At 39.5% G+C, this 20,660-nt stretch overlaps 1 long non-coding RNA gene across 2 annotated transcripts in view; it reads left to right on the forward strand.

Annotated features, from left to right (window-relative positions):
* Positions 1-9,243: 9,243 nt before the first annotated feature.
* The window catches only part of LOC123478898 (uncharacterized), an 80,046-nt gene continuing 68,629 nt past the window's right edge, over positions 9,244-20,660 (forward strand). For both annotated transcript variants that reach the window (XR_008425621.1, XR_008425620.1), the window contains exon 1: positions 9,244-9,570. This is a non-coding gene — a long non-coding RNA (uncharacterized lncRNA). The remainder of the gene's footprint in view (positions 9,571-20,660) is intronic.

Raw genomic sequence — 20,660 nt, forward strand, 5'->3', positions numbered from 1 at the left:
GGAAGCATGTACCATGCTCATGGATTGGAAGAATTAACATCATCAAAATGGCCATACTACTCAAAGCAATTTATAGATTCAATGCAATCCTTATTAGAGTACCCATGACATATTTCACAGATATAGAAGAAACAGTTCAGAAATTCATATGGAGCCATAAATGACCCCGAATAGCTGCAGCAATTTTGAGGAAGAAGAACGAAGCACGAGGGATCACAATACCTGGTATCAAACTGTATTACAAGGCCACTGTAATCAAAACAGCCTGGTACTGGCATAAAAACAGGCACACAGACCAATGGAACAGAATAGAGAGCCCAGAAATAAACTCAAGCCTTTACGGGCAATTAATATTTGACAAAGGAGGCAGGAGCATAAAATGGAGCAAAAACAGTCTCTTCAACAGATGGTGTTGGGAGATCTGGACAGCTACGTGCAAAAAAGTGAAACTTTATCACCAACTTATGCCACACAAAAATAAACTCAAGATGGATAAAAGACTTAAATATAAGCTGTAACACCATAAAAGTCCTCGAGGAAAACATTGGCAGGAAAATCTCAGACATTCCACGCAGCAACATCCTCACAGACATGTCCCCTAAAGCAAGGGACATAGAGGAAAGAATAAACAAATGGGATCTCATCAAAATAAAAAGCTTCTGTATGGCTTAAGAAAAGAGCATTAAAATGAAAAGAGAACCAACAGTATGGGAAAACATATTTGCCAATGATACCTCAGACAAGAACCTGATCTCCAAAATATATAAAGAACTCACACGACTCCACTCCAGGAAGACAAACAACCCAATTAAAAAATGGGCAAAGGGCTTGAACAGACACTTCTCCAAGGAAGACATACAGAGGGCCCAGAGACATATGAAAACATGCTCAGCATCACTAGCCATCAGAGATATGTAAATTAAAACCACAATGAGGTACCATCTCACACCAGTCAGAGTGGCCAGCATAAACAAATCCACAAACAAATGTTGGAGAGGATGCGGAGAAAAGGGAACCCTAGTGCACTGTTGTTGGGAATGCAGACTTGTGAGGCCAGTGTGGAAAACAGTATGGAATTTCCTCAGGAAACTAAAAATGGAACTGCCCTTTGACCCAGCAATTCCGCTGCTGGGATTATAGCCTAAGAACCCTGAAACACCAATCCAAAAGAGCCTGTGCACCCCAATGTTCATAGCAGCACAATTTACAATAGCCAAGTACTGGAAGCAACCTAAGTGCCCATCAGCAAACGAGTGGATCCAAAAACTATGATATATTTACACAATGGAATTCTACGCAGCAGAGAGAAAGAAGGAGCTTATACCCTTTGCAACAGCATGGATGAAACTGGAGAGCATTATGCTAAGTGAAATAAGCCAGGTGGTGAGGGACAAATACCATATGATCTCACGTTTAACTGGAACATAATCAACAAAAGAAAAAAGCAAACAAAATAGAGACCCCACCAGAGACACTGAGTGGGGGAACTGTCTAGCAGTGTCCAGGGGGGAGTGGGGTGGGGACAGTGGGAAGAGGGGATTTCAGCAACTATTATGAAGGACACATGGACAAAATTGGGGGGGATGGTGGGGGTGGGTGAGGTAGGTGGGTTCAGCCGGGGTGGGGGCAGGGAGGGGGAGAAAAGGCATACAACTGTAATTGAATAACAATAAAAAATAAATTTAAAAAAAAAGAAAAAAAAGAAAAATACAAGGAGAAAAAAAAAAAAAGAAATTCCTAGAACTGAGCATCTGAGAAAGGTTCTCATAGAAAACCAGATCTATTTTCCTTCCAAGGACTCACTTTTGAAAGCATTTGTGGATAATAGTTTCCAGTGGTTGATGTATCTAAATTTAAAAACCTTTTTTTAAAAAATACCAACCCTTTCTGAAATGACTGTGGCCAACTCCCACTGTATAGACATGTGGGACACTTGGAGTTCTCATGCTGGCCCAGTCACCTGTGAATTCAAGAAGGCACTAGAACTGAAGTAGGTCAGGGGCTCTGTCATGCATGTATTCTTTGTGTCCCAAACTTATAGAAAATCAATTGTCTCCTCCATGCTTTTACTGCCCATTTCAGTATCTTCCTCCTCAATTCAAGCTCACTCTTTCCCCATCACATCAGGCTTTGTATCAATCTCTAAGAAGGAAGCTAATTACAAAAGTACAACTTTGAAGTTAGGAAACCTGGGATCTAATCCAGGCCAGATATGCGATGTTGGAAAAGATCATATACATCTTACTTTTCTCAGACAGTATCCTCATCTACACAAAAAGAGAAGTATGGCATATGTTAATATCTAAGGTGCCTAAAATTCTCTGGGATCTGATAAATAAATTTATATCGAATATATTTATATTGAGAGGGGAAAAACTCTTCCATTTACTAGCAGTGGCCTTGAATAAGTCATATCACCTCATCACTTCCCTAGGCCTCACTACTTGCGTCAGATTGCCTGGTTTTAAACTCCCATTTTCACACCCGTTGGCTGCAAAAATTTCAGAACTTAACCTCTTTGAACCAATCCATCAGTCTAAAAGATGAGAATACCAGCAAAGAGTTGCTGCAAAGATTAAATGAATTAACACACACAGCATGTTTTGAGCAGTGCTGCAAATAGTAAGAGCTCAAAAAATATCAGCTACTATTATCATCCTTACTATCATGATAAAATGAGAATAACAACCTGTTTTTACCTCTTCCTGCGATTCAGGAAAATGTATGTCGAAGTGATTTGTAAATTTAAAAGTGCTATTTCAAGTTAAGGAATTACAGAAATGTTCAGCACTTGGTGACTTAATTTTCCACATATGCCATATTCATACAATGGAAAACAATTCACCAATTGATAGGAAGTACTGGTACATGCTAGATGCAGGTGAACCCAAACATATTTTGTTAAGTAAAAGAAGCCAGGCACAAAATATTGCATACTTATGTGCACCAGACTACAAATTTAAAGAGACAGAAAGCAGACTAGTTGTTGCCTATGACATGGGGTGGGTGGGAGCAGGGAAATTGGTTGCAAATGGGCATGAGGGAGCTTTTTAGGGCAATGGAGCTTCTCTGCATCTAGATTGTTGTGATGGCTGCACCACTCTGTAATTTAATGAGACCATTGAACTGTGCACTCACAACAGGTGAATGTTATGTTATATAAATGATACCTCAATAAAGCTATTAAAATAAAAAAGTAAATATAAAGTTAAGGTGTTATCCATTGAGAATGGCCATCATAAACAAAGCAACAAACAACAAGTGTTGGAGAGGTTGTGGAGAAAAGGGAATCCTAGTGCACTGTTGGTGGGATTGCAGACTGGTGCAACCACTATGGAAAACAGTATGGAATTTCCTCAAAAAACTAAAAATGGAACTGCCTCTTGACCCAGCAATTCCACTGCTGGGATTATATCCCAAGAACCCTGAAACATCAATCCAAATGCACCCCAATGTTCACAGCAACACAATGCACAATAGCCAAGTGCTAGAAGCAACCTAAGTACCCATCAGTAAATGAATGGATCAAAAACCTATGCTACATTTACACAATGGAATTCTATACAGCAGAAAGAAAGAAGGAGCTCCTACCCTTTGGGATAGCAAGGATGGAACTGGAAAGCATTATGCTAAGTGAAATAAGCCAGGTGGTAAAACACAAATACCGTATGATCTCACCTTTAACAGGAACCTAATCAACAAAATGAACAAGCAAGCAAAATATAACCAAAGACACTGAAATTGAGAACAGGCTGACAGTGACCACAGGGGAGTGAGGAGGGGATTACAAGGGAAAAGGGTGAAGGGTTTGCAGGAGTAATTATAAAGGACACATGGACAATAACAAATGGGGGGGTTGAAACAGGGGAGGGAGGTGGAAAGGGCTGGGGTGGGGGGGAGGGGAAAAGGCAGAAAACTGTACTTGAACAACAATAAATAATGTTAAAAAATAAAATAAAGTTAAGATGTTATTGTTACCTAATATGTTATGTTACTGTATTCTTTGAAAAAATGATTTGAAGTTGCTGGGTTTGGTGAAAACAGTGAAAGTGTTTTGAAAGTTATGTCTCTGTACAAAGTAATAATATAACATAATAATAATAATAATATACACATTTTAAGGGGCTCTGTGATTGGTCCACCGCCAGTCTGCTTCCCCCTCCCATACACAAACATACCCTCACTACCAAATATTCCCACAGGAATCCCCTGCTTTGGTGAACCTGAGTCCCACAGCCCCCTCAGTCCTGTAACCAAGCTTTCTTTGGAGCTCCCTCATTCCATTCCTGGAACACACTGCAGTGGATAAACAAGAGTAGGCTTTAGAGCCAGTCATGAGTCTAAACCTCACCTCTACCACATACTGCCTATACATCTGAAAGCAAAGTATTTACCCCTGAGGTCCTCCTTTTTCTCAGGGCAAGAAGACAGACAACCAGGCAAAAAGATTAGCCCTAACCGAGAGAGCCCAGTCATACTCTACACATCTTTCCAAGTCTACTTTAGCTCCAATTCCTCCACATGGGTTCCCCTCTTCCTTCAGCACTTTCATGTAGTAATTGGCTGAAGTGCCTTCACCTACCTTGACTTTGAGTGCCTTGAGGTCAGGGACTGGGTACACGTCTTTCAAACTCCAAGTTGAAGGTGTTCAAGAAATGTTTATTGAAAACATGTCAAGTATTTCTACTCTTCACCGAGTGAGCTGTTTTTCACAATCACTTTCAATGAAGTATGTTGAATGTGAGGGCGGTCTGGCTGACATCTGTCACCCATTGGTTGCCAGGGTTGATTGGGCTGATCTGGCTGGCTGGTGTCACTTTCCTCCCTCACTGCTGTGGGCTCAGTCAAAGAGGACAACTGTCCCCCATAGAGGAGAGGTATACACAAGTAGCTGTGCTGTCCTGCTAAAACCTCCAAACAAGCTCTCAAGAAAAGTGCTGAGGATAAGCCACTGTTCAGACTAGAGCTTGAGGTTTTGTTCATGTTAGGTTTATCCCAATCCACCTAGTCTTTCTTACTTATTTTCTTATGGGAACAAATATTAATGTGTGCCAACATGGAGAAACAGTCAGGTTGTGGCCATAGAATGGAGCTTTTCTTTAGTGCAAGGACAACTGTTGCTGCAGTGTATGGACCCTGATGGCATGTTCTAATCAATTAAGTCAATCAACCTAGATTCATTATTTTGTTCCCTGTATCCTGGGATTAGTGAACACCATTAGCTAATGGAGTCAATAAATAAATATTGTAAAGAGAATATGTCAAAAGCTTCACTGAAAACGGTTGTCAATTGAATAATTTGCTCACAGTATATTGTCACTCCCAGGCCCATTTCCATGCAGCCCAGACCTACAGCCAATCCATAGCTAATACATAATGTGAGCAAGATATAAACCTTTGTTATAATAAGTTACTGATATCTAAGAGTTACGCTTTGTTACCATAGCATAACTTACTGAAAGTGGACTAACGTAGAAAGCCACCTATAGATATTTTAACAGGGAGGAATTGGGAGGAATAAAAATGGGAATTTGTAATGGGATCCAGAACTCAGGGTTATCTAGGAAATATTAGATGTAACTGGGAGGCAACTCCCCCCTGGTTACAGAGCCTGCGTAAGGGCTTGGAGATGACTGGCTCCACACCACAGGACCACACCTGCCCTGACTTTCTATGGCAGCCCAGGAAAGCTGGAAAATACAGGAATGCTAGCAGCTGTGGCCAGTTGTGGGAGGAGTCGGAAATGGTGCGGCAGAGGAAGATTGGCGCTGGGATTTAAACCCAGTCGCGGCAGCCATGTGGCGTCTTTTTGGGACCACGCAGCTTGGGCAGAGAAGAGCCATGACTTCTATTTCTTTTTCTGAGATATGGTATCCTGGACTGGGCAGAGGGGGAAGAAAGGACTGTGTGTTTGTGGGTGTTCTAAAGGACTTTGGGTTCTCAATGAAGACATTAAGTTATTACTCTTAAATTTGTATAACTCTTTAAATAATCCCTTTCCTTTTCAACAATCTCTGGCATTGAGAGACGTCTTTCCCTGGTGGCAGGCAAGGAGAACCTAGTACGGGATGGGGGACCCCAGAGCACAAGGGTGGGTCCATTCGGTAAGAGTATATTGTTCCCCACCCCCAGGTCTGTTCTGTAACAGTTTCATACTCACCCTCTAGCCTTTGTCACACCACAGACAAAGGATGAAATTTGAAGCTCATTCTTTAAAAGCAACAGTAAAAGAAATAAAAACTCTGTCATAGGGTTATTGGGATTATTTGGTGGAATACACATGGAGATTACCTAGGATTGTGTGGCTCCTCCCACCACAATTCCTTCCCTTCCCATTTTATTCCCACTCTCACTAGGGAGATGAGAGACCACAAACAAATGTCTGCTAGTATCTTGACTATTTTCTATCCTGTGAGATGAATAGGTTATACACAGTCCCTACCTTAAGAAGCTTCTAGTCTAACTCCTCGTAGAAAAATGCACCATGTGCATGCTGGCTTTTTCATATAATAGTTTCCATCATCCCAGTGGTGATTAGGATGGGTCTTGGGGTTGTGTACAAGCTATTGTTCATTTTTCCCAACACCCACCACTACCAACCACCCTTCCTCTTATACACATGCTACAGCTGCCCCCACCTCCAGCTGATATTCCCTGACCCCCGAGGCTGGTTTAGATTGCCCTCCTTTCTGCTCCCACAGCATCCTGAACTCCCCCATTCTCCCAACCATTACTTTGGATTGGATTTACTAGTTCACAAATGAGTCTTTCCACTAGATATTAGGATGTGCAAAAGAAGAAATTATATCTTCTTTATTGTATTCCTAGAAGCTGACTCATGGTTGATACAGGGTGGGTGTTAACCAACATTATTTGAATGAATGAATAAATTTGATCAATTAATTTCTTCCTAATGATTTTTGAGTTCTCACTGCAAGTTGATGAATTTGTTATGCCTAGGGCTCCACTCAATCCTTGTGGATGTTTATTTATTTATTTATTTATATATTTTTATTCAGTTACAATTGTCTGCATTTTCTCCCCATCCCTCCACCCCACCCCAGTCAGTCCCACCTTCCTCCCCCATCTCTACCCTCCCCCTTGATTTTGTCCTTGTGTCCTTTATAGTAGCTCCTGTAAACCCCTCTCCCCACTATCCCCTCCCCACTCCCCTCTGGCTATTGTTACAATGGTCTTAATTTCAATGTCTCTGGTTATATTTTGTTTCCTTTTTTTCTTCTGTTGATTATGTTCCAGTTAAAGGTGAGATCATTTGGTATTTGTTCCTCACTGCCTGGCCTTGTAGATGTTTTCTAACTGACATGAAATTCTTCATTATGAAATTGGCATGTGATTTACATCCACCTACATTCTTAAAGCTCTCATAGAGTCCCTTGGAAATGCAAATGAACAGGCTACAAATTGAATTATTAGATCCTAATTAAGCAGATGTTGACTCTTCATTAATAGTGGTAAAATATATCCCGGAAGTTAAATAGCTTGAGAAGGTAGGGCATTCTGAGGTATGTTCAGGAGCATTTCCAAGTCTAATACGTGTTTCTATAGCTGCTTACATTGCAATAACCAAAAAAATGGGCAAGTTGATTTCAAAAAAAATAAAAATAACAGAATGAACTCAAATTTCCTTCATCTTTTGGAAGGACTCCAGAGTTGCCCTTACCGTTACTTGCTCCTGAGATCTCTAAAATCTTTGATCCTATAAGGTTATTTTTAAAGATGAGGAATGATTCTTGTTCTGTTTATTTTTATATAACACGTCGATCATCAAACACATTTCAAAATGATAACTTGGAAGCACCATCTTTTTTGGTAGGAAAAAAAAAGCATCCTTCCATCCCACTCTCCTATTAGGTGTTAGTCCACTTAAATCTTTTCTCTTAGTGTAATAGGATTAAGAGAAGTAAATTATAACTCAAGACTACAGTTTGCCAACCTTCCTTTCTCTTGCTCAGCAAAATTCCATTTCATACTCATCACCCAGCCCCTGCTGATATTGGGAGGCATTACAGACAGCAGTAAGTAAGAAGGGCACACATGTTTACTTCCTGAATCCAGTAAGATATCACTTCTTTTATAATTGTCAAAGAGAGAGAGAGAGACAGAGACAGACAGACAGACAGACACTTCTCAATTCAGCCATAAGGCTACACACAAGAAAGGCAAGTGTGAGGCAGGAATTTAGAGGAACAAATGGGTTGTATACAGAGGCTCCGAGGTCCTTTTGACCCAAAGCTTGTAACAGGCTGTCTACAGGTCATATTGTCTGCATAAGATTTCCTATGTGAATAAAATATATTTTTTTAAAAAAGATTTCCTATGTCATTTTGTGGCTCCCCATCTCTTCTCTCCCATCAGCCAGAGTTGTAGTTCAAATGATCTGAGTTTCCTCCCCCCAAAATATCGGGGAATCTATCTATGTAAAGCTTCAGGGTTTCAGTTCCTGGCAGAAGCCCTCAGGAAGCTTCCGTCAGCAGTGCTAGGATTCTGTAAATTTCTTCTCAAGTTACCTTCTCTGGCCTTGCAGCAAGTGGATTACTCCTGGTACAGCAGGAACAAAGCAAAATCCTCAGCCAACCTGAAGTATCAGTCCCAACCACCCCATCCTAACTCTTCTCCTTTTCTTCTCTGCCTTCCCCACCTTTCTATCCTCCCCACCTCTCTGCCCCCTTTACTTTTCTCCTCCCCAATTTTCTTCCCCTTCTTCCCCATGTCATTCCCATTCCTCTCTTTAAAGCACTCAGTGGAGGTTGACTGTAATTTTCCCCTCGAGGAAAGCAGAGAATTTGCCTGGAGGAGCCACAGGTTCAAACCTGCCATCTCTTTACTCTCTTTCTCTCTCTCTCTCTGACCCAGGCTGGCCCCAGAAAAGAAGAAAGAAGTCTGCCTCTCCTTGCACTAACTGGCCCCTTCTCTGCCTGGGCCACAGCCAACAGTGGGCTCCAGAGGTGTGACTCTGTGTCCAAACCTCCAAGCCCATAGGCCAGATTTATAGAGTGGACAGCGCTGCCCTCCAGCGTTTCCAATAGGAAGGCCTGAGAGCACCATCAGCTGCAGAATTTCTTTTACAGCCTAAGCAAGAAAGAGTTGAAGCACCTCGGAGCTCCCACCGCCAAGTCTCCAACACCACTCCAGCTCACCTGTTCATCCCCCCCATCCCTTCTCCGTTCAGTGATATCCTGGATGGCTGCAACCTGCCGGTTGATTTAATAGACTGGCCCCTGCTCCTGCTCCTCCTCCTATTGCCTGCTATCGCCTCCTCTTCCAGTTGGGGCGCCCAGACTTAGTGAAGCGCTGTGCCTGACGCTCTGTGCACCTCGCTCCCGGCTCTATCTCACCGCAGCCCAGGGTCACAGGTGCGGGCAAAGGACGCTAGAGAGGTACAGTGCCCTGGGACTCAGCATAGCCCAGAGCCGAGTGTTGGGAGAAGCGGTGCTTTGATAAAGCCCAGTGGGGGTGGGGGAAAGGAGCGGATTAGGAGTGAGACTTCTGGAGCCAATGGGACGCCCCAGATCGCCCAGGGCGACGCGGCTGCACGCTTCATCTACCGAGGTGAGAGGTGAGCCCTAACACCGAGGACCGGCTTTCCTGCTTATCTCCACCCCGGGCCGGGGGCTCAGGGTCTGTCAGGGGTCCAGAGATAGAGGACGGGATTATTACTTTCACTGAGGCACAAAGGCGGCGGGGAATTGGGGCAGGGGGTGGGAGACTACGGGGGTAGTAGCCTGGGTATGGTACCTGCATCCTGGACATCTTAATAAGGAACGCATTTCTCAAACAATCCCCCCAACTGTGTGAACCTGAATGTCAACATTGCATATAACTGTAGTTTATGAATTTTATCCTGCTTCCTTGAGAAATAATTTGAGGAGGCTTAAGGATTAAATAAATGTCAAAGGGGTTCTAGGAGGAAAAACTTGGGTAGAAATCACGCGGAGAGGGATGTGCTCCAGGGACCGCTGGAGGACGAGGTGAGTTCAAAGCCATCGCTGATTGAAAAACCTTTGATTAAAAAGGATAGCGCATTTGCTCCAGCCCTCACAAAATAATGATGTGCTCAGTCCCCTGGTGGGGAGGTGATGGGGATGACTCGTTTCCTGAAAATATAAAATGAAGCTTGGAAGTGCAAGTTAGGGAGGGAAATTTTGTCTTAGGCTATTTCCACTCGAGGAAATACTGCAAGGTGAGAGACTGCTCTCCCCATCCCCCTTAGTGGAGAAAATGAAAGGGAATAGAGGATAAATGGAAGTGGTTCCTGCTATCACAGGATCACACATGGTTTTGCATTTTTCAAACGTATATACTTAGTATGTTTTTGTCTGTGTCCAGTTTTGGAGAGGACCTCGTACTCAACCCATCCCTTCTAGTCCTTGGGTTAGAAGGATGAGGCAGAGGGTGTCAGCGTCCCAGGGTGCTGCTTCTTAACCTTTTTCATGGTCCTTCCCTGCCTCCTGCACCAAATCTCTGAGTCCAGGAAAAAATGACGGATGGACAAATGGGTTAGGGTAGGGGTGTTTTTCTCAAATTATTCAGGATTCTCCTGTCATTCTTACTTTACCCCCAGCTCCAAGCAGTATATGCCCCTGGTCTGAACTTAACATTGCTCCAGAATATGTATTTGCCAATAGTTACACATTCAGACATAATATGCATGACCTTAAACACCCAGCGTGGACTTGTGAATCTGGACTTTCCTGAGTTAACCCTGTTCATGGGGCAGGAAGTAGAGGCCTGCTCTGGGTCCCTGTGCTGCCTCTTCCAAGGGAAGCATATTTGAAATCCCTTTGAAATATATATTTAAAATACAAAAAGGAGATTAGGAGCTAGCTTTTCTTCTCTTGCTGGTGCACTTGTATTCCTGCTGAATTAAATGACATGACCTTGTCTTCAAGAAGTAAGTGAGCAGAGGCATTTGAGGTCCACTTAGCAATTTCAGAAAATATGCTGCCTGCTTTTTGCCTCCCTTCAGAACTTTAGACCCCAGACCACAGAACTCTGAAAATAAAGTGGGCTACGTAAGTGGAATTCAGCTCAATTTCTGTATCATGTTTAAAGCAAAGTATGTTGCTTATTTCTAAAATTGCATAGCACCTCCACAAGTAACCATTTTGCTGCCTAGAAGTAGGAGAAGTGCCTCTGCTCAGACATTTCATCACTAGAGAGCTATACAGAGAAACTCCTTCAAATCCTGATTCATCATTGTTGATAGAACTTTACGATTATGTCATCATCACCTGAAGCCCCCAAAATTGCTACAGATCTCTGTATAGATTTGTGATGATAGAGCTGGAAAGGAGCTCAAAAAATAGTTTAGCCATCATCTTGGTCCTCAGAGTCTGGGTACATGCATGCCTAAATATTCCTTTAGGTGGTCATTATTCCTTTCATGAGGATACTCAGAGATGAAGACTCCACTGATTATTTTTATATTAAAAAGTATTCAAATTAATCATTTATATCTACTAAATGATTTATATCTAGCCTGCAAGTTTAAAACTCTACAGAAATCAACAACACAAACATAGTAAACTCAAGTTTTCATTCTTTTCTCCTGTCCATGGTGACTTTACTCAGGGTTGTATTACTAGACCAAGAGCTCCTGGGTATCCTCCTAGACACACTTTCCCTTGGGCATGTGTTGAGACATGAGTCACAGCCTCCCTTGAAAATCACCCTAATATCACCTTTGTTAGCCATTTTGGTGCCTATTCAAAACATTTGCTCCCCATTTCCTTTTATTGATGCCTAGTCAGCATAGGTCATGTAAATGAATTTCTACCCATTGGAGGAAAATAACCAAGATAGGATTTCTCAGAAGTGGTATTTAGGGAGAGACAACACCAGGACACATCTCTAGCCCAAGTGGTAATACAGTATGTTCCCACACTACCAGAAGTTTACAAAATTTAATATATATTTATAATTTTTTTAAAAACCAGCCAACTAGAAATAGAAGAAATAAATTGCTTAATAAACTAGAAACAGAACAGATTTTTGCAATAAGAATATCTTTCTGAAGCAATAGCTAACATCACGCTGATTGGTAAAGCTCTATAAAGGTGAGACAAGGATGCATGCTAACACCACCACTATTTAACACTCGTCTAAATGTTCTGATCAGTGCAATGGACAGAAAGCAAAATGGGGCAGGGGGTGGGGAATGAAAGAAAAGGAAGAGAAAAGAAAAAAGGGCAGGAAAGGAAAGTGTTATAAACTTATAAATTCTGGTCAGGTTGTACTGTTATTTACAGATTAAGGCAGGGATTATTGAGGCCCATCTTAAGGCTGCCTAACACAATATGATAATATACAAAAAGCAGTCAGGACTCAATTTAGTATCAGGTGCTGATGTTATTACCTCATAGTACTGTTCTTAGACTGCAATTAGATAATCTGGGTAAAAGAAATTTGTAAAATGTAAATTTTCATGCAGAATCCAGATTTCATTAGTTTTATTAACATTGACAATCTAGTTCCAAATGGCAGGTGGCAGGATAAGAAGAAGGGCAGGTGGTGATATAAGAAGATACAGGAGTAAAAGGTCTGAACTGTACACCTTCTCTGTGTGTGACCTTGGAAAAACCATGTATCTGTTCCATGCCTTAGTTCTCTCATAAGAGCATTGATAGCAGCAGCCTGGCCAGGGTAAAATGAGATAGTATGCATAAAATTATGCTGAAACTTAAAAAATTAGATTATAATGATGGTGATGTCAATGTGGCAAAAATGATTAAAAAATTATTTATTTCAAAGCTACTGCTTCTTGTTCCTTTAACAATTGAACTAAACAGATGTGATTTTTATCAGTTAATGTTTTTAAACATTTTCATCAAGTTCTGCTAATCTCTATTTTCACAGTAATTTTATATGGCTTAATATTACTTGCATTGCACATCAGATATACTGCCCTAAAAAGGGGATACAAATAGAATTTTTGGAAACTGACCCATAATTCAAATGCACAGAGAGGGTTTCCATATATTTAATGGAATTTTACAATTTATGTGAGATGTTGTAATATAATTAGTATTTTTCTAGTATAAGTCATTATCTTTAATTAGCTTGAACTTTCTGACATTATATCAAGTGCTCTAGAATTGGGCACACCTGCATAAATATTTTTTAGCATACAATCAAGCCTTATAGTTACTAAAGAAAGAGCTCACAAAACAGCCTTTTGAAGTAGGGAAATGTAATCAACTCTTGATTATCTCAAAGAATGTTTTATGTTTGATTCTTGTTTTATCTGCATTTCTTTTCTCACTCTATTCTGACACAAATTTAACAGAACAAGTAAAGTTCAAAATCCTCTGTTCAATTACTTTAAGGTTTTTTCCCTGATTACAAATGTATTACATATTCATTGTAGAAAATATGGAAATACAGATAAGTATACAAAATAGAATTAAAATTACTCAAAACCTCCCCACCAAGAGATAGCTACTATCAATACTTAGATGTATCTCTGTCCCCTCTTCCACAGTGCTGTTCACCTATATAGGCCAAAACAGATGTTTCTTTTTAAATAAAATTGGAATACTATATATTTTTATACAATTAACTTTTTTCAATTAACATTATATATTCCATACTTTCACATAAATATTCTTTAAAAACATCACTTCTAATAATTATATAACATTCTAATGTGAGGGTATACCATAATTTATTCAACCAATTACTACTATTGCCCTTCTAGGTTGTCACCAGTTTTTTCTTTTAAATACAGCATTATAAAATTGTAGTGTCAAACTAAGCAAACAACTAGAACAGGAACAGAACCATAGAAATGGAGATCACATGAAGGGTTATCAATAGGGGAGTGGGAGAGGGAGGGGGGGAAGGTACAGAGAATAAGTAGCACAAATGATAGGTAGAAAATAGACAGGGGGAGGGTAAGAATAGTATAGGAAATGTAGAAGCCAAAGAACTTATAAGTATGACCCATGGACATGAACTATGGGGGAGGGGGGGATGTGGGAGGGAGGGGATGGGCAGGATGGAGTGGAGTGAAAGGGGGGAATGGGACCCCCTTTTAGGTAATAGCATAAACAATAAATATATTTTTAAAAAGAAATTAAAGCAAAAAAATTATAGTATCAAAAGAAAATTTTACATAAATCTTTGCTCATTAGTCCAATTATTTTAGTAAAAGTTCTGTAACAAAGAAGTTCTTTAAGTCACTGGGAGGGCAAAGAGTTTTGGTAATTTAAGTGCAAATGGAATTTATATATACATCAAATCCTGTTCTTTCCTCTTCCCTTCTTTCCTTGGGCAAAAATTTACAGGATTTTAGTGCTGGAAATTGCCAATGCAACAATCTAATTGAGTGGCCAGCTGTCATTCTCTGCCTACCCAGCCTCCATCTCCCTTCTGTGGAAACAGTGCCCTGACTTTCCCTGAGGAACCACACCTCTTCACTCTCAGTCTGTATGGTTCAGGTCAAACTGAATATACTGTTTGCTCCAATAGTTACATGTGACCCAGACCAGTCACAACATCTTGTCCTTGCAGCCCCTGTGTTTGATTCAGGGATGGCCAGTGATCCAGGGAAGACCAATCAGAATAAATGAAACTCAGTTCAGGGGTTTACAGGTGCCATCAAGACACTGTATTTATAGTGGCTTTGGAGATTTGAGGAGGTATGCCTAAGATTGCTGGGGCCTGGCAGAAGGGCAGAGCCTCCTAAAGATAAAAGCTTACATGGTGAAAAGAGAAGATGGAGAAAGATTCTTCATTTTACTGTTTGAGTTTCTAGACCCACCAGTGCCTAATCTAGCATGGACATTGAAGTTTCCTGAGCAAATACATTCCCTTTTTTTCCAAAAACCAATTTAAGAGGATTTCTGCCATTTGTATTTGAAAGGATCATTACTAATTCAGGGATCTCCCACCCTCAAATGATGAAAATGAGTTATGATTAAGATATTGTAGGGACATACTTTAGAAATTTATGAGTTGTGGTTAAGACACATCTGGAGTCGAACCCTAGCCCCATCACTAATGTTACATGACCTTTCCCACCTCAGTTTCTTTATCTCTACAATGAGGAGAATGCTAATACTTACCTCATAGAAGTTTTGAAGGGTTAGATCAGTTAACATGTGAAAAGTGTTTAGAGCAGTGCCCTGCACCTCCTGAGTGCTGTATCAGTGTGTCCATGCTGCTACTGCTGTTGTTTTGAAGGCAGAAAGTGAAACACAGGAGGGTAAATCTTGCTCATGCAGAGATTTATTGGGCAAGCTAAAATTCAAATTTAGGTCTTCTTTCTTCTCCACTCATTGAGCCTCTTTAAAACTTAACCATGTCATCATCTTTATGATTGACAGTTAAGCAGTAAGTTTTGAGAGGGTTTTTGTCCATGTATTTGAATATTTCTGTCAAAAGCACTTGAGGGAAACCTAGAGCCCACAAAGGAGGTTTATGTTGCTAGCAGAGATATGACCCTATTGTTAGAGCTGTTTGTAGGTTATAACTTGTAACAATGTCCCTTATCATATTAAATTTAATTAAATTTATTGTTAAATTTATTTTTAATTAGAATGAAAACACATTTTATTATAATTTCTGTTATTACAAGTGACTGAAAAAGAAATACTTTGCACCTTTCCCAGCTTCCTATTTTAAATAAAATATACCTTCCCACTAAACCAGTTGCTCTTGTAGAATCCTTAAATCATTCAGCATTCAGTTAGTCATCTCCCATTACCTACTGTGCACTGGGTGAACATGTTTTAGGGGGAGGCAGCTAGTCTCTCCCAAATGGAAATCAGATTTCATTATGTCTGGCTCAGAGACAACATGGCATATGGCAAATGAATACACAGCTGCCTTTTCCACTGAGAATTAGTCTACTATCTAAATGCACAGTAAATAAAACATTATCTAAATAAGAATATTATGTTTAAATTCCTTGTCATTGTTAAAGAGTCAGGTCATTCCCTTCAATTATAACAAAATCATGCTATCTTACTTGAAAAAGTACCTGTTACCTAGTATTTAATGTCATACTATTCAATCTTAGCCTGCCTTTTAAATTCTATTATTAAAAAATATTTTCAGGCAGCTACATTGCCTGTTATTAAAGCTTTCCATAAGTCCTTGTAGAGTTCTACTAGAAATGAAGGACTTGGTGGAATGATAGTGTGTGGGGAAGATCCATGGCCTAGAGCTTTGGAACAGTCAGATCAGAGTTTAAATACAGCTCTGCCATGTCTTGGCTGCCTGGCACTAAGCAAGGTACTTATCTACTTTCTGCCATAGTTTCCACATCTGAAAAATGGTAGTAATAATATCATGCAATGATGATAATAATACAGACCTCAAAGAATTGTTGGAATCAAAGTGAGAAATGCATACAGTGCTGTTAGCACAGCACCTGTTGCATAATAAGTATGCAAAATAATGAGAGCTGCTTTGTTACTTACTGGTTCTAAAGTTTGCAAAATAATGAGAGCTGCTTTGTTACTGGTTCTAAAGTTTTGCTTAATTATCTTTGTAACCATGGGAAAATTATCAAAATTTCCTGGGCCTGAGTTTTGTCATCTTTACAAGTTAATTGGATGAGATTCTGTATAAAATACCTTTCAGGTTTAAAATGTCATGACAATGCCCACAGGTGTTGGAGTAAACCAAAACTCTGTAACAGTGTCAAAGCTGTGAGCATTTTTTTAAACCTGTTGTTTTACAGTGAAATCAAGCTGCATCCATTCTCCAAGGCTGATCATCCTCCCAGGTAAAACAGCAAGGTTCATCCTTCATGACTTTTCGTCCATCCAGTGCTCAGACTTCTTAGCACTTATATGGGGGAAGTTCAATGGTTCACTTCAGAAGTTCTCTGATCATGATGACTTTAGTAGCATTATTGACATTATTTCAGATTCTGTAATGAAGCCTTATCATAACCAAAGGGCTTCAAGACACTGACAACACAGACAAAAGAAACCAACTCAAATATGAACTGGTTCATGAGGAGGATTGCTAATGCAGATTTTTCCCTCCCAATTGTTTAGTGGGGTGAGTGCTGGGTGCACTATCTAGTTGTCTACACTGATCAAACTAACCTGAAAATCTCCTTATTAGCCCTTAGCTTTGTACTTCACCAACACAACCTTTGAAGTATTTGTTTCTCTTTTCATAAAGAGCTTTTAATTTTTTTCCTTAAACTCCAAAGTAAAAAATTAAATAACATACTTTCAACCTAGACTCTGAATGTTTCCACACATCATCATTAAATCTAAATTGATAAGTATTTTTTCCTTAAAAGATGCGATTTTTAAAACTAGGTCATTTGCTATGTGAACAACTATAGCTATATTGATTTATGAGCTCTATGGAAAAAGATTGGCTAGAGAAGCATTAGCTGTTAAGCACATTTTAAGCTGATAATAATGTCCCTCTTACAATAGGTGTTTTTGTGTTAACTGATGTTTATACTCACTTTTCAAATGATGGATTATAGATTGATAAAGGTTATATATTCAAAATTCAGTTCAGTGGAAGAATATACAAGAGGTATATCTATTTAAATATATGCTACGAGACTGGAAAATGTTTTTCTTCTAATAACATAAATGGAATTTTAGTGGCACACAATATTTTGGCCCTCAGATTGACAACACCAGAAAGTAAAATAGTAACTAGATACAGCTAAGCATTGGCAAATATCCTTTTATTTGGTTGTGAAGAAACTGATACTAACTGCCTTTTCATTGATATAAATTTTTCTTATTTGAGGCTCTCTTGATTATAAGTAACATATTCCCATTTAAAATTAACCTAATCATGAAGGGAATTTATTAGAAGATGATAGGACATTTGATGGAACCCAGGAGCCCAAGCTAGCTGCTAGGCAATTATCAAGAACCTGGAACCTAATGTGTATATGTCTCTCTTTTCTCTTTCCTCCCTTTTCTTCCATACATCCTCTCCACACCCCATTCCCCTCTTCTCTCTGGATTAGCTTTCAGTGTTTCTGCAGGTGCATGGCCAAATACATGTGTTCTATAGCTCCTTAGTTGAGATGTCTAGATTCAAACAACTCAGCATCTCTTACTCGCAGTTTCAAATTTTCAGAAAAGAGACTGATATAGTTAGATGTCTACCCCTGGCCCTATCAATAATGTCCAGGGTGTGAGATATGGAACCCAAACATAGTTGCTGAGAATCTAATCCTAGCAGGGGGGGAACAGTGTGCAGGGAAGAAAAGGATATGGATTGTAGATATACTGCCCCAAAGTTGTCTATTCTCTCTTTTGGCTGGCACACACACACACACGCCTACCTTTTTTTTCATTTACTAAGAGCTCTCTCTGTTATACATGATTCAATCATGTTACATTAAATGACACTCACCCATCCTCTTTCTAAAGGGAACTAATCCAGTCACTCATATCTAGCAATTGAAACCAAAAATGTTATCAGTGGATCCCTCTTCTCAAAGTGAGTGATTTCCAGATTAGTCCATTTTTTCTCTAGATCAGACTCCATTTTATTCATACAACACTCTTTTCCATCCTGCAATGGAGTGGTTATGTGGGAAACTTAGCTAACAGGACCACAAATATTCCCATTTCGGAAAAGAAGCAAAAAGCAAAAATCTTTTATTTTTTTTTTATTTAATATTTATTGTATTTTTCCATTACCATCAGTCAGTCTCTTTATAGCAATCCTCCTTACAGCAATCACCACAATGTTGTCCATGTCCATGAGTCCTTTTTCTTTTTTGCCCAATCCCTCCACCCCCTCACCTCCCACCCCACTAGCTGTCATCCTGCTCTCCATCTATGAGTCTGTCACCATTTCCTTGTCAGTTGAGTTTGTTCATTAGATTCCACATATAAATGAAACAATATGGTATTTGTCTTTCTCTGACTGGTTTATTTCATGTAGCATAATGTTCTCCAGGTGCATCTATACTGTGGCAAAGGGTAAAATTTTCCCCTTTTTTACAGCCAAGTAGAACTCCATTGTATAAATGTCCCATAGTCGTTTTATCCACTCACGAATTGATGGACACTTGAGCTGCTTCCATATCTTGATGATTGTAAATAATGCTGCAATAAACATAAGGGTGCTTATGTTCTTTCAAATTAGTGTTTTGGGGTCCTTCAGATATATTCCCAGAAGTAGGATTGCTGGGTCAAAAAGCAGATCAATTTTTAATTTTTTGAGGTAACTCCATACTGCTTTCCACAGTGGCTGCACCAGCCTACATTCCCACAAACAATGCAAAAGGGTTCCCCTTTCTCCACATTATCACCAGCATTTGCTGTTTGTTGATTTACTGATGGTGGCCATTCTGACAGGTGTGAGGTGATATTTCATTGTGGTTCTAATTTGCATTTCTCTGATGATTAGTGACATTGAGCATCTTTTCGTGTGTATTGGCCATCTATAGGTCCTCCTTGGAGAAGTGTCTATTCAGGTTCTTTGCCTATTTTTTAATTGGGTTTTTTGTTGTTTTGGGGGGTTTTTTGGTGTTGAGTTTTGTAAGTTCTTTATAAATTTTGAATATTAATCCCTTATCAGATGTATCGACAAATATGTTCTCCTGTTCTGTGGGTTGTCTTTTTATTTTGTTGATGTCTTCTCTTGCTGTGCAAAAACTTTTTAGTTTGATATAGTGCCATTTGGGGTTTTTTTGGTTTGGGGGGGAGATATATCCGATAAAGTATTGCTATGAGCAATGTCCAAGATTTTGCTGCCTATGTTTTCTTCGATGATTTTTATGGTTTCAGGTCTAACATTTCAGTCTTTGATCCTTTTTGAATTTATTTTTGCATGTGGTATTAGAAGGTGATCTAGTTTCACTGCATGTATCTGCACGTATCTGTCCAATTTTGCCAACACGATTTAATAGACTACCTTTAGCCCATTGTATGTGCTTGCTTCCTCTCTTGAATATTAATTAACTATAAAAGTGTAGGTTTATTTCTGGGATCTCTATTCTGTTGTATTGACCTCTGTGTATGATTTTATGCCAGTACCAGGCTGTTTTCATTACTATGGCCTTGTACTATAGTTTCATATTAGGTAGCATGATTCCTCCAGGTTTGTTCTTCTTTCTCAGGATTGCTGTTGCCATGCATGGCCTTTTGTGATTCCATATAAATTTTTGAAATATTTGTTCTAGTTCTGTGAAATATGTCATTGGAATCTTGATCAGAATTGCATTGAATCTATAGATTGCTTTGGGTAGTATGAACATTTTAATGATGTTAATTCTTCCTATCCATCAACACAGTACGTGCTTCCATCTATTTGCACCATCTTCAATTTCTTTCTTTAGTGTCTTATAATTTTCTAGGTATAGGTCTTTTACATCCTTGGTTAGATTTATTCCTGGGTATTTTGTCCTTTTTGAAGCAATTGCAAATAGAATTGTTTTCTTAATTTCCCTTTCTGTTAGTTCATTATTGGTATATGAAAATGCAACTTATCTGGATATTAATTTTGTATCCTGCTACTTTGCTGAATTCATTTATCAGTTCTAGTAGTTTCTTGGTGGAATCTTAGGGGTTCTTTATGTACAGTATCATGTCATCTGCAAATAATGACATTTTACTTCTTCCTTTCCAGTTTGGATGCCTTTTATTTCTTCTTCTTGTCTGATTGCTGTCTAGGACTTCAAGTACTATGTT

Source organism: Desmodus rotundus, chromosome 11 (assembly GCF_022682495.2).
Source record: "Desmodus rotundus isolate HL8 chromosome 11, HLdesRot8A.1, whole genome shotgun sequence".
NCBI classification, from domain to species: Eukaryota; Metazoa; Chordata; class Mammalia; order Chiroptera; family Phyllostomidae; genus Desmodus; species Desmodus rotundus.